This window comes from Meleagris gallopavo, chromosome 2 (assembly GCF_000146605.3).
Source record: "Meleagris gallopavo isolate NT-WF06-2002-E0010 breed Aviagen turkey brand Nicholas breeding stock chromosome 2, Turkey_5.1, whole genome shotgun sequence".
Classification (NCBI taxonomy): domain Eukaryota; kingdom Metazoa; phylum Chordata; class Aves; order Galliformes; family Phasianidae; genus Meleagris; species Meleagris gallopavo.
Window position 1 is genome coordinate 70,161,487 of NC_015012.2, and position 9,608 is coordinate 70,171,094.

At 36.3% G+C, this 9,608-nt stretch overlaps 1 pseudogene; it reads right to left on the bottom strand.

The window, feature by feature from the left end:
• Positions 1-788: 788 nt before the first annotated feature.
• LOC116216388 lies at positions 789-900 on the bottom strand (annotated as a pseudogene).
• Positions 901-9,608: the final 8,708 nt, after the last annotated feature.

Genomic DNA, 9,608 nt, shown 5'->3' on the forward strand with positions numbered 1-9,608 from the left:
CTCCAACCCTTCCACTGAAATGAACCAATTGAACCAATGTCATTTTTCCCCAACTGAAGCCTTTCCACCTCATTTTTATCTCAGTGACAGCTTTACTCCAGTAACCACCATTTGCACTGACAACAATCTCATTCCACCACATGCTCCACTAGTCAACAATAGCCACTTTTATTAATATAAAGTAGTTTCTGGGAATTTTGTTCACAATTTCAAAAAAATGTAGCTGTATCAGATGAAATGTACCTTCCTCCAAATTGCTTCAAACTTGTCATCTTCTTTTCAGTTGTAAGTTAAAGATCTGAAAATTAGAGCCACAGACTCTCTTCAAAATGTATTTATTTACGGATGTATGTATTTGAGGACAGTGCTGTGTTCTGCATTTCTTCTTATTTTACTGTTTTCAGTTAAACTCTTGCAAAACATGGATGCAATCCTATTCAACACCTCTCCATCTCATAATCCAGCTGAAAGCTAGGCAAAATATTCCTGAAGCAGAGTACCAGTGTAGATGTTAACAGAAAGGGAAGCAGCGTGAAAGGATGCAAAACTTCAGGGGAAAGGTAGTGGATCACTGAGAGACCTCACTCCCTGCACTGGGGAAATTTACTGGAATGGATGCAGCCTGAGTGAACATTAATATCATAACTATCCATTAGGAACACATGCTTCATATTCTGCTGATCATCTGGGTCATCCCAACCTTCAAACATTTCATCTCTTGTCCACTAAAGAAATACATGCTTACATTCCAATTCCAATTCCAAGTATAATAGTTAAAGGGAAGACACAGAAGGTCTTTTCAAAATCTTTAAGGTAGAAATACATAGATACGCTGATATAGAATCAAACTGATAAGAACAGGTACTACATATGATCTTATCCAAAAGGCCAAGAAGAGATATCAGACAAGTATAGTAAGGGCAAAACACAAGACTTGGGTTATCTGAGCGGCTATGGAGGCAGTGAATCATGAAGAAACATCCTAAAGGCAGAAAAATGTTTGGTGCCACTGTTTACAGTTAATACTATCTTCTATGACTTTGTACAGATAGAGAGATGCTATGAAAATTAGATAGAGAGCTTCTGCTTCTTCACATTTTGGCTATCTTTCTGCTGAATGCATTAAGGAATCTGCCCAAAGGCCTGTGTGCTGGCTGAAGACAAAAGCCACCTTGGAAAATTTCTGAGGTTTATGAAAAAAAACAGGTTATGTAACATAGAGCCCATCTATGATCATCCTTTTCCCTTCTGAGGTTGCTGAACTATTGCCTTACTACCAGTCTCTCCTAAGATCACTGTACTTTTCCTCTGGTCCAAGTAGTCATTGAAAGTAGGAAACAGGAAGATTAAATCGAAAGAGAAGATTAGAAGAGAAAAAACTTACTGTCAGATCTACTGGAATACAACTGTTTCAGGATCCAGTATTTCCATCCTTATATGTATTGTTTCCTTGTCGCAGATTTGTTTCATCCTTTTCTTCATTGTCTCAGTCTCATTTATCCCAGCTTTTCACTCCCTCTCCCTTTTTCTTTTCCTGCCATTTTTCCATTGTACTGTCCCTCCCACTTCCTTGTCCTCTTTTAAAGACCAGAAGTATGGGCAACGTGGACATGTTTTTTCTCTGTCTCTTTTGGTCATACAGCTATGCACAGACAGAAAAATCTATACAGTTCAGAAGGCAAATCAAAGGCACTTATTACTCCTGCATTTGGAGCAGAGTATGGTGGTGTTTGTGATTATTTTCATAGGTTACCAGAGTTTGGGACCTGAGAGCTTTACCCTCTGTGCAGACATGTTTTATCTTAGTGTAAATGATCCATTGCACCAGAGCAGTGAAGTTGTTCAGTTGCATCTTTATCCCAGACCTATAGGTATTTTAGGCTATTGAAGGCCCGTAGGAATGTAAGACCAGACCTAGAGATAGATCTGATATGCTACAAGAAGGTAATGTAAGCACATACAGGTGTAATGTCCTTGTAGTAGCCATTCAGAAGATACTCAGGGCTCTGTATTGGTAGTGCATCAGGCCTAGGAAAGAGAGAACTTTTTTCAGTTATATTGCATTGCTATTTTCTAAATGGCCCTCTCATTGCCTGGCTGGATAGACGGACTCTTTTAGCTAACCTGAGATAGAAGAAAATATCACTAAAGCTACTAGAGGAGTATTTGGCGTTATGAAAGAAGTCTGAATTATGAACTAATTGATGAGGTGCCCAACTCACTGATGGTGGTGGGGAATCCCATCGTCCCCTGTTAGACAGGTTCCTGGAAGGACTCACATTCCTTTTCTCCTCTTAGCTGTCACCTCTCAGGTGAAAAATGGAAAAAGAAAAACAAGAAATACGTAAATAATCAATTACACATGGCTGTTATATGAGGAAGTAACTTCATTAATACCAGGCACCATGTGAATGTGTCTTGTGACTTTTTTGATCAGTGATTATTCCCTCTGGTATGTAACACTATTAACTAATATGAAAGGATACTAGCAGATCAGGAAAGAACAATTTGTCTTGGGTACTGACAAAAGTGACAGTGTCATTGGACATAACACTGAGGCTTTAAAAAAATCTTAGCAACATGCCAGAGCAATGGGATGAATAAATGAGACATGACTCTTAAATCATACAAAATGAATAACAAACTAGTATTTTTGCTTCTGTAATACTTGAATCCCTGTTTTGAAGCAAATTTAGATGACAATTAGGTTACAAGGATGCTGATATTGTTTATAATGTAGTATCACCTCAAAAAGTCTTCACAAGGTCACTCAAAATATTGCGTATTCAGAGATAAGATTTTCCACATACTTTTAATTTAAGTTCCTCGTGTACACATATCATGATACAAACTTCAGATACATTCTGAAATATATTTCTTCTACACAATCCTGTCTTGGTCAATGATTGAAAGGCCATTACAATGCACTTTTTATCTTGGTTCTTCAAGTTTATGTCTCTTGTGGTTTTGGGCTGAAATGGAGTTGATTTTCTTTGCAGAGGCTTTTACGGTGTTTTATTTTGCATTTTTCATGAAAATAGTGGTGATATCACACTGATGTTTCAACCATTGCATAGCAGTCAGTACTTACACAGAACCAAGGGTGTTTCAGCTCCTCTTGCTGTCTTGCCAGCAAGGATATGGAGGGGCAGAAAGTGCTGTGAGGGCACACAACCAGGACAACTGACCCAGAGTGACTTAAAGGGATGTTCTGTAGCATGTGACATTGTAGTCAGCAATAAAATTTTGGGGAAAGATGGAGGAAGGGGGGGACACTCAGAGTGATGGCATTTATCTTTCCAAAAAAATATTGCATATGATGAGCCCCACTTTCTTGGAAGTGGCTGAGCATCTGCCTGCCAATGGGAAACAATGGGTTAATTCCCTGTGTTGCTTTGCTTTCTCACACAGCTTTTGTTTTATTTAGCAAATTTTTATCTCAATGCACAAGTTCTTGCACTCTAACTCAGTGAAAAATACAAAGAGTGTGCCTTAAACACATTTCTCTTTGGGATTCAGGCAGATTATTCTGATCTGTAAATGCTGTAACGCTTCCCTCTAGTCAGCACTCATAGTACCAGATCCTTCTTTCTCTCTATACAAGGCAAAATCCAATTCTCACTTTCCAAGATCCTAACTTTAAGGTTTTAGAATAAAATAAGTCATCCCTCTTGAAGAAAAAGCATGAGAACTTAGATGAATTATGGAGAATAATGGAGATATTATAAGGCCTCAAACATGGAGGATCCAATCTGTGACTAGTCTGGAGTGAAGATAAATGAATGGGACTCTTTCATTCTGAGTCCTTCAAAGGACTGTTCCGTGCTTCATTGTCCTCACAGGGAATTAGGCTATTTGCTATTGAAAAGCGTTTTGATAAGATTCCTGAAGTATCTGCAGGCTGGCTCAGCCCTAGGATCATATTTGGGTATGTACTAGGGAAAGATGCAAAGTGGAGCAATTCAAAGCGGTGAAACTCTTCCACATCTTGTATACCTCTAAGAGAAATAAATTCAAGTCACTTTATGGAAGGATCTTCTACTCTAGCACCTAAAGATTTCTGCTTGTGTGCTTCAACATAGCTGTAGATGTTCCTGTTCATTACGGGGCGGTTAGACTAGATGACTTTTAAAGGTCCCTTCCAACTCAACCGATTCTACGATACTATAATTCAACACAATCCCAGTATGCAAGGTCAGAAAAATCCGTTGGATTGAGCCAACATTATAACATGAAAAAGAATTGCAAATGCATTTAAACATTTCCAGGACACTTTATTGGTCTGGTGATGGGATGGGTATACTAATACTGAATCTGGGCACCTAAAATGCAGTTGTCCATCAAAAATTGCCTGTATCCCTATATCTCTTCATAAGTTTTTCTTTGCCGTGTGTGATTTCAAAAAGGATAGTTTCTCAGGTAAATAAAGATCAAGTGAGATACAGACCACATGCAAACACACTTTAATGTGTACTGTTTATGCAAGACTTTAATGTAATTGGCTACATTAATCTCAGGATTATATGTATGTATTATATGTATTTTTGTTTTTTATATTTGCAAACCTCAATGACTTTTTGCAAGCACTGTGTCCCATAGTATTTAAGATAGTCTCGCTTAGGACAAAACAGAATTAATAAAATCAAATCAAAAGTATCTATTTGGGAGAAGGAAGTTTGCAGCAAATATCAGCAGTATTTTTCCTTTTAAAATACCTACTGCATCTAGACAGAGTAAGCTATCTAGTGATCAGCATTGCAGGAACTAGTATTTTGACAACATTGTGTCATCCTGCCTAAAAAAAAAATACTACTAGTACTATAAGCATCCCCTTAGTGATGCTCTTTCAGAAATGGATTAAATAGTCAATCAAGTTCAATGGTTTTCTTTGTTATGGAATTGTGTACGGCATATCTGCCAAAAGTCATTGCTACACATTCAAAAGCATGTTATTACTTCCCTGTTAGGTCTTGAGGACAGACTAGTGTTCAGCTGGTTTTATCTAGTCCATCTTTCTATTTATATTATATTAGTATCTAGAACTCCTATCGCAGTTAGTTTTTATCATCTGAAAACATGGAATGAAAGCAATTGGAATTCTTTTTGTACTCATTATTTTTAAAGTTTTCACGTTGATTCTTGTTAGGCAAGAATGGTTTGAATAAATTCAGGACTACATTTTCGCCTGGTTGAAACAAGTGTCTAAAACTGACTAAAAAATGTTTTGATGGCACAACAGTGCAGCTTAATTGTAAAATTAAGTGAACAAAGTCCTTAATTTGCTTTATCATTAGCAGAGTCATCATTTATTGAAAATCTAGATCAAAAGCGTATTGCACAAGCTTCCTGAAATTGCACTTATCACTTCAGAAAGCGATATCCTACAACTTGGCCTTTCTACATATTGCTGTTCAGGACAGCAATGTTATAAATAGCAACTGAAAACAAATCCATGAGCATTAAGTTGCTCTAAAATTGTTTGCAACAAAGTTTATTCAAAGAAGTTAGCAGCATTTTACTATTCCCTTCCATACTGCACATTTTCACGATCATATTATTCAGAACACATAACACAGTAACCATTTTATCAAGACACCTGCAAGAAAGTCCAATCTTTATATCTGTACATCTTGAGAAGGAGGAGATTTTTATTAAGATGGTTGAGTGGGAAACACTTTTTTGATTCTTGAGGAGGTGTATGATATCTCTTTGGGATATGAAGGGATTTAATATAAATAAGATGTCAGGAACAACTGTAATTTAGGTGCCTAAATTCCATACTGGTATACCCATTCCACCACCAAGCATTCTCTATCTCCACTGTTGTATACCTGTATACCTGCATTTGCAGTTTGTGTTCATATTAAAACATCTTATGTGCCTACATTTCATCACTAGACATAGACATAAAAAACGTTACCTGATACTGCAACCATTCTTTTGACAAAACCCCTTAACAAATCAGAAAAGAATTTCCCATTTTAAGCATTAAAAAATTCCAAATCATTATTTTCATAGATAAAATATCATGGAATAATGGCTAATATAAACTGAAATGCCTATACTTCAGAAATGTTTTAACAACCTTTTTCTTGTTAACCTTTTATTTTATTCTTAAAATGAGAAATTATTCCAAACCAAGAAACGTCACATTTTGGAAATGCAAACATGAATATTTGGTAATTTTAAGAGGAAAAGAAAACAACTATAAACTCTCCAAACCCTACTTTTTTCCATTGATTTCAAGTAACAAGTATCCACTGCAACTTTCTAATTGTTCTGTTTCTCCACCATGGCTTTGTCTCAGGTTTCGGCTTCTTGAAAGCTACTTACACATGCCACACATGAAGGACGACGCTGGAAGTACACACTCTTCATTCAAGCATGGGAGCTGAGAAAGGTATAGGGGTTCACAGTGCAATAATCCACAGGCTGCTGGGATGTGAACTTATTAAAAGCTTGCCTACAAATGTGTACTTGATCTTCAGGTCAATGAGCCAAGTTCCATAAGAAGTCAACAAATCAAACATGTACTGCTGTTCTGGACACTCTGGAAACAGCAGTGCAATGCCATCCCACCCAATAACTGCAAAGCAATCACCTTTGTGCCCCTTTCTTCATATTAAAAATGCGCTTCCCCAAAATTCTGATTGTAGTCAACAGAAATAATTTTGTCAAGCATACTTTTTCTGAACATATGCCTGCTCCATAGAGATGCAGTAAACAGTTTCTTGTCACTGAATTGATTTACATTTACTCTTCAAAACTGTGAGGAATAAATTTGACAAATCTATTTGATCCTTGCATGAAAATGGACTTCAAAGCTGAATGTGTATTTCTGTTCATTTTACAGCTACAGATTTCCAGCAGAAAGTGATTATGCCTCTGATTACTGATGCCCATTGTAATAGCAGTTTCATCTACTGCTTTTTTAGAATTTAATCATTGTCTTTTGTTGACCAGTACAACAGTACAGAGAGCTCTACAGTATTCATAAGAGGCTAGTGTAATTGAAAAAACAGACCAAATCTACTGGATTTTTGTAATGCAGTAAAACGTGAATAGGAGAATAAAGATGTCCTCAATGTCTGGATGCGTATTGTTACTTTGAAGCTACTCGTGGTGACTGCCACCATAGGATCAGAGGAGAAGCTAACACCCACTACTTTAAATAATTATTGGATTCATTTTCCTCATTATTTCTCATTCATTCTGTTTTGTGCACCACCCCACTTGATGTTATAATTAGTTATCTGAAAAACCTTTTGCAGAATAAATGGTTCTGGCTATGTAGTATCAGAGATATGACAACTATGTGTGCTAGGCAAAAGAAACAATTTAGTCTTCAAAATTTAAAGCAGGGATGAAGATGCAAAAAAAAAAAAAAAAAAGAAGCCCAGTTACATCAGCATGTGACTTTGTACATCAAATTATTTAAGTCTACATGTTGATGGATCCTTTTAGATGATGTAGATAGACCACATATGCATACCAGGTCTCAAGCATACAGATGCAAGTTCATCACCAAAACATTGAAGGATAATAGTGATATTTGCTGTGAGTATTTATATTGAAAAGAATCTTAAGGATTTTTTTTGCCTGATTAAAATGATAAACATGATTAAAATAATAAGGATTTTTTTTTCCTCTTAGCAGAAGGGCTTCCATAAAGACTTCTTGCTTTCCCTGCTTCACAGAATGAGAAGAAACTGAAGATTGCTCAGTGCGTTCAGTAACAGTGCTCCAAGACTTACTGATAAACTTGAAAGATTTTTTGAGGACTTACCACTGTCTATTGATATAAAATTGTAATGATCATGGAATTAATGATCAGATGATGTGGTAGCATGACACAGCTTTTGCTTTTCACACTCTCTTGATGTTTACTCACTTGTGCAAAATGGGTCTGCATCCATCTTCTTTCCAGAAACTACATCATGATTTTAAGTAGTGGTGTGACCAACCACAAAATAAGAAAGTCATTCAGACTGATGGAGAATATGGGCCAGATTATCCTTTGCCAAGTGGCAGCAGAGTACCACTTCTGTTTTAGCATTTTGATTCATACTATCAATTTTTTTTCCAAATAGAATATCCTTCTAACCTCTCCTAGCAAATAAAAAAACAAAATAAAATTAAGCCTTTCCCATTGCCTAGTATTTTAATTACTAAAAATATATATAGTATATATATTTTTACTATACTATAGTATAGTATAAAGTCAATATTAGCGTTCATGTCACATTCAATTATCTCCCTCCTATGTCCCCCCCCATTTGCTTTTCCATGTGCTGGTTCATCACACAATGCTAATTAGGTCACTTCAAATGGACCATAATTGACAATGGCACTTTTGCAGGTTTTTATTTTCACACAGAAAATCTGAGAATAAATTAATGACCAGCAATTTTGACAATTACGGTCAATTAAATTTGTCAACATCACAATTGACAAAATTAATCTATATTTAATATTGAAAACTTGACATTAAGAATGCAGCCTTAGAAAGGAAGTTCAAAATAACCAGATTTAAGTGACAAACATGTAACAATGCATCAATTTTTCAATCTCATATTTAAATATTAATATATTTTAGGTCTAATACCTTAGGAGTAGACAGTAATCAAGAAAATGTTACTGAAGCTCAGGTATACAAATTAGAGAAAAAAAATCATACATTGTTCTACATTCTGGAGGGGGCTGAGGGGTGACCTTATCACTCTCTACAAGGGAGGTTGTAGTGAGGTGGGCAAAGGCCTCTTCTCTCATGTAACTAGCAATAGGACTAAAGGCAATGGCCTCAAGCTGCATCAGGGGAGATTCAACTTGGATATTTGGAAAAACTACTCCCTGAGCAGCCCAATCCTGTGCCTTCCAGTGCCTAACCACTCTCTTGATGAAGGTGGTGGATTCACCGCCCCGGAGCTGTTCAAGAAACATTTAGATGTCGTACTGAGGGATGTGGTTTAGTGGGAAATATTGGTGATAGGTGAACAGTTGGACAGGATGATCTTGGAGGTCTTTTCCAAGCTTGGTAATTCTATGATTCTGTTACAATGTAGGTATAGAAAATATAGAAAATTTTCAGTGCTTTAACTGTATGTATACTTCATCTGAAACTTTATCTACTATGACGAAAGATCTCCATGATGTGCCTTTTCTCATTCCTAGCTTGATTGCAAACAATTGTAGTCAGACTGCAGGATGCCTTGGCAATTAGTACTGACAACATTGAATTTTAATGTTATACTTCTGGTGCTGTACACCAGAATCACAGATTTTGTTTGCTTTCTGTGCAAGATAGGTACACTGATAGTAATCCTTTCTTCAGGCTGCATTTCCTCTATAGTCATAGCCAAAAATAAAGCAGAATTAATTAAATGCAAAAATAATTAAATCAGAGTTTAAACATCAGAATTAAGGTGAACCCATAAAACACAGTGCCATCAGCAGAACTTGTGATATATGCACGCAAAAACCAAATGCATTGCAAAGTGTTACTTCTCAGGAAGCTTTGGAAAGAAAACTGTACCAAACCAAAACCAAAATTTTCACCACTGGATTTGGAAATAAATCAAAAAGTAATTTAACAGTAGTTCATTTCATTA